Genomic DNA, 5,376 nt, shown 5'->3' on the forward strand with positions numbered 1-5,376 from the left:
GAAACAAATGGATGCCTTACCTTTAACAACTGCACAAGCCCTCATGGGAAGTGTCTGAGCTTTCCAATATGGCTCTTCTTTCCTTACTATATTTACCCTGTTCCAACCATCTGTAGTTATTATTTCAACCTCTAGTATTTACTTTGTTTTGGTGAACCACATCAATGATGGAGATATAAATAAATATAAGTTAAAAATATCAAAAGAAACATTCAAAAGCTCCTGTTAGATGTCAAGGAGGCCTTCTGAAAAAGTCTGGAAACCACAGGTCAGTTCTGAGAGCTTTTCAATGAGACTTTGTCCTTTTTCTCACACTGATTCCATGTCACTTTTGAAGCAAATGTTTGATTTCATGTTCTGTATTACTGGGAGATCTGAGAAACCTGGGCATCTCCCAATGTAGACTGATCTCTGTTATTAATTGTTTATTTAACTAGGAGAACCCATCCATAAAATATCTTTAGTTCCTTATAGGAAAGATTTTTGTCAGCTATTATTATATTATTTTACATTTATATATTTGTTTATGGACCAGATATTTCTTGAGCACCTGCTGTCTGTGGCACAGTTTGTGATCCTGGGGAAGATGCATAATAACTCTGTAGGAGTCTGGTCCCTTCAGCTCTCAGGCTGGGAGACCCTGAGGCCAGGGCTGTGACTTACCCACTGAGCAGTCTCAGGCAACTAAGAGGCCTTCAGTAAATGTTTGGTTAAATAAATGATGAATGTAAAATTCTTCCTCAAGCCTTGCTTTTCAATTTTTTATTTTTTAGTTGACAAACAATTTTTTGTATTTGTGGGATACAATGTGATGTGATCTATGTATGCATTATGCAGTGACGAGGACAAGCTAACTAACATATCACCACCCTGCAGACTTTATGATTTTGTGTGGTGTTTTGTTTCGTTTTTGTATTTAAAGGTTACCCTTTTAGCAATTTCCTTGGTAGGGGGTGGGTGTTATCATTGTTTTTGTTACTAGAAATTGAACCCAGGGCCTCTATCATGCTGAACAAGTGTTCCACCACTGAGCTACAGCCACACTTTTAACAATTTTGAAATATACAATACATTATTATTAACTATTAACTCCAGTCACCATGCTGTGCAGTAGGTCCTGAAAGTTTATTCCTCTTAACTGAAATTTTGTACCCTGCGGTTGTCACCACCCAGCCTCTGGTAGTCCCCATTGTGCTCAATTTGATTGAGCATTCCATATTTTAATCATTCCACTATTGTGTTTATTAAAAGTACATCCTAAAAAAGTACATCCTGGTGATAATCATTTGTTGGAACTGTCCTAGTGCCACCAAATCATAGTCTATTCAGCAAAATCTGTAGGTAAGTGGAATTAACTTTAAGAATTTGTTACATGATGATCAGGTTGGACTGCAAGATAATTCCAGTAAGAATATGGCTGGATGAGCAAAATCTATAAATAGTCTTGGAAAGTGCTGGGGCTTGGCTTATAATAGTGAAGTCCATCAAGAGGGCCTTGGGACCACAGGAAATGTTTTCTTTGTAATGAAAAAAAGAAAACACCTCATTCCAAAAAGAGTTGGCAGCATCTCAAGTCGGGTACTCAGAACTGAATTGAGAAATGAGGGATGGTGGGCTGAAGAGATGGTGAAATAGCCATGCGCTGAAATTCTCTAGAAAAATACATGGTTTTGTTTTGTACACATTTTGCAAAGAAAGTATTCTTCCATCTGTTGTATTTTATGGATATATCCATACCACAGATTAAGGGAAGGAGGGAAGGAGGGAAGGAAGGAAGGAAGGAAGGAAGGAAGGAAGGAAGGAAGGGAGGGAGGGAGGGAGGGAGACAAAAGTGAAAATTTCCATGTTCAAGCAAAGCTTCAGTGATTCTTTTTGAAATTCCCTTGCTTTTTGTTTTATATTTTAAATTTTCTTAGTACTGAGGGTTGCACCCAGGGCTTCACACATGCTAGGCAAGTACTCTACCAGTAAACTACATCCCTAGCCACTTTTAGTTTTATTTTGAGGCAAAGTCTTGCTACATTGCCCAGATGATAGGCATGTGCCACCAAGCCCGGCAGTTCCTGTTCACTATTACAAGACGACATTCTTAAAGGACTTATGGGATACCTCTCCTATTCCCCAACGCATCCCAGGATGAATTCTTTTTTTTTTTTTTTCTTTTTGTGGTGTTGGAGATTGAACCGGGATGAATTCTTAATATGTAAATAATAGGGACACTTCTATAGGACAGGCCGATAGTCCCTTGTAAGTATTCATACTCATCTTTGCGTCTCCAACAATTCACATTCCTTTCTAAGAAGAAAACGTTTTCCTCTAACTAATCAGGAGCACAAGGTCTGAAAGAAGACCCAAGGGAGAGACAGTGGGGAGTGGTGTTGAAGGCATGAGCGCAAACAGTTTAAGATATCACCTCTCAAAGACAGTCCTGGGTACCATGGTGCAAGGAAGGGCTTGGGGTCGGGCTCTGCGGGTCCCGTTCCAACTGGGCCTTCCACTCTCCGTAACCTTACTAACCCTCTGGGAGCCGCACCTCCTTCACCTTTCATGGCCGAGTAACAGTGTTGATTCCTAAGGTTGTTGAGACATGAAATGAGACGATGTGTGTAAAACGCGGGGCTTGGTGCCTGGAGGAGAATAAGTGTCCTAAAAGGTTAGCTGTCACGAAGCCGCAGTGGCCAGGTGGATCGTGGGGACTGTGGTCTTGTTGCTATTACTAATTCCCAGGAGGAACCAAGGAACTGATTTTTAGCTTAGGTGAGCTGCAGGTGGGAAAGCAGAGAGGTGTTTTCAGAACATGTTACCTTTTCCCACGGGGATAGCTTCCGACCCTCAAGAGTGTCCTCAGGACCTCGAGGTCGGAGAGGAAGGGGCAGCGTTCCCACCTGAAGTGGGCTCTGGCTTTTCCTCAAAGACCTCCAGCAGCACTTCTTTCAGGGACTTTCTACTTTTCCTTCTCCTAAGACCACCCACCACGAAATAGACAATTGATTCACACTGCAATTGATGGTGAATAGCAGGTGCAGATAGGGGAAGAACTTCCACACAGACTCGTGGCTAGGGTTGGAGTAGTAGACGATGATGAACAGGACCTTCATGGGCATGGCGAAGACCAGGAACAAGACCACGGTGGCCGTGACGATCACATAGAGCTTGGCCGGTAGACAGGACTTGAGGTGGCAGCAGACCTGGACGGAGAGGATCAAGTTGGAGAAGATCATGAGAGGAACGAAGACAAGGAAGGTCAAGACCCAGGAGAAGGCGCACACGTGTGGGCACTCTGGGGATCTCGGCTCCGCTGCCAGAAGGCAGAAGAAGTTCTCCAACCGGGATACCAGCACCGAAAGTGCCCACAGCAGTGCGCAGGCCACGGCCCACGGGTGCCTCGGGCGGCGGGCGGCACTGGTACCAGATTGGGTAGAGCACCGAGAGGCAGCGCTCCACGCTGATGGCAGTGAGCAGGTGCAGACCCGTGTCGTAGCCGAAGATCATGAGGAGGAGGACGTAGCTCAGCCAGGTGTCATCGGGCAGGTGGAGGCTGTCCACCAGCTGGAAGATGGACGAGCAGAGAAGGACCATGAAGTCGGCAATGGCCAGATGCAGAAGGTAGACGGTGAACGGCTTCCTCTTGACGCAGAAGATGAGAAACAGTATCAGGAGTCGGTTCCCAGTGACTCCGGGGACACGGATGAGCAGGGAAAGGTAGACATGGCCGTGCTCTCTTTCAGCCTCTGACAGGGGCTCCCTCACCTGCTCTGATGACCAGGTTGCTCCATCCAGGGAGGCGTTTCTGGGAATCAGTGTGGGTTCCGAAGGATTCAGGGTCACTGCCATGGCTCCATTCTTGGGGATCGCTGGTTTCCTCCTGCACACCTGTGGTCAGAAATGGAAGATGGAGCTGATGGTGTCCTTTGCTGTGCATCCCACAGTGAGTTGGTTTTTGATCCTCCCTCACAGTGGTGTGGGAGGAAGTGTGCTGCTGTGTTTTCCCGTCTTCTTCCCCACCACCCCCTGCCCCCCTTCCTCTCCCCTTCTGTTCTCCGCCCAGGCAGAGTCCACTGTGATCTCCAGGTTTCCTCCACTGAACTCAAGGCCGGGCTTCTAACCTCACCTCCAGCCATTGCCTCCAACCAGGATTCTTTCTCTCTGGCCCTGTGGAAAAACCCACTGTGTTCCTAATTTGTCCCCTGCCTTCCTGTAAGAGATTTCTCAGGGTTCTTACCAAAAATAGAGGACAGAGCTAGGAGAAAGGATCCAAAATAAAAAAAGGATAAAAAACGTACCAATGATCAAAAGCCTATGCACAAAGAAGTAAGCGCTCATGGTTGTGTCTAGAAACTTGTGCCCCATCTCTCTCTTGAGATACTCTTCCTTTCCCATGCCTTGGCTTTTGTTTATAATATCCACATAACCCCCCAACAGTTTCTAGGCACCAGTAAACACAATTAACAGCTGTTTGTGTCTTTCTCTCCTGTACATTGAGGGTCATCCTCTTGGGCTTGGCTGACAGGATGATCCAGCTGCCAATAGGGAGGGAGGAAGAAAAGAGGATCGCTCTGTTGAACTGGGGTTCAGGGGACAAGGGCTACCTAGGGTGGGCGGGCATGCAGGATTGTGGGGTCAGGGCCCAGGACTGCCTGGTCCACACTTCTCTGTCCTTACCTGGTGTCCTGGTTGCCTGAAGATTCCCTGACCCCAGCCCACTGAGACGTGGGTAGGAACAGGATTCAGGGAAGGGCTTACAGGGCTTTCTAGATTGTTTCTCTGTGTGGACTCTTGACAGCAAAGGATAAGCCATCTCATCTTGACAGATGGGACTGTGTTAAGAGTCACTTGTCAGTCTTCCTTGGAAACTTGGAACACATTTTCTAAGACTTGGCTGGATGTCCAGGACAGCCAGTGAACCTTAGCTATAACCAATTGAGATACTATGAAATACGTATTTGGTCTTTTCTCTTTTCCCGGCATACACTCCTGAAATCCTTGGAATCTCCAAAGTAATGTGTCTTTTGCATGCTAATGAAGTGGCTGGTGGCTGGCAGCTTCAGGATATGGCTGGTCACTGAAAGACCAAGGCAGGATGAGAGGATTGGGACTTTTAGCACCACCCTGCAACCTGCGGGGGGGGGGGGGGGGAAGAGGGGTTGAAGGTCATTGATCACCAATGACCAATGATGTCACCAATCATGCCAATGTCATGCTCCTCCATAAAACCTGGGAGGACAGGTCCACAGAGCTTCAGATTGCAGAACACACGGAGGTTCCCAGAGAGAGTACGGAAGTCTGTGTCCCTCTAGACCTCACTCATGTACCTCTCCATCTGCATCCTTTGTAACGTCCTTTAAAATAAACCACTAAATGTCAATGTTCCCCTGA

General features: G+C 46.3%; 1 pseudogene across 1 annotated transcript; it reads right to left on the bottom strand.

The window, feature by feature from the left end:
• Positions 1-626: 626 nt before the first annotated feature.
• On the bottom strand, positions 627-3,842 carry LOC308649177 (mas-related G-protein coupled receptor member H-like; annotated as a pseudogene). Its single transcript has one exon. The product of its transcript is annotated as a mas-related G-protein coupled receptor member H-like (transcript).
• Between the last annotated feature and the right edge of the window lie 1,534 nt (positions 3,843-5,376).

The sequence above is a fragment of the Spermophilus citellus genome (assembly GCF_964194105.1).
Source record: "Spermophilus citellus genome assembly, chromosome: 5".
Lineage (NCBI taxonomy): Eukaryota > Metazoa > Chordata > Mammalia > Rodentia > Sciuridae > Spermophilus > Spermophilus citellus.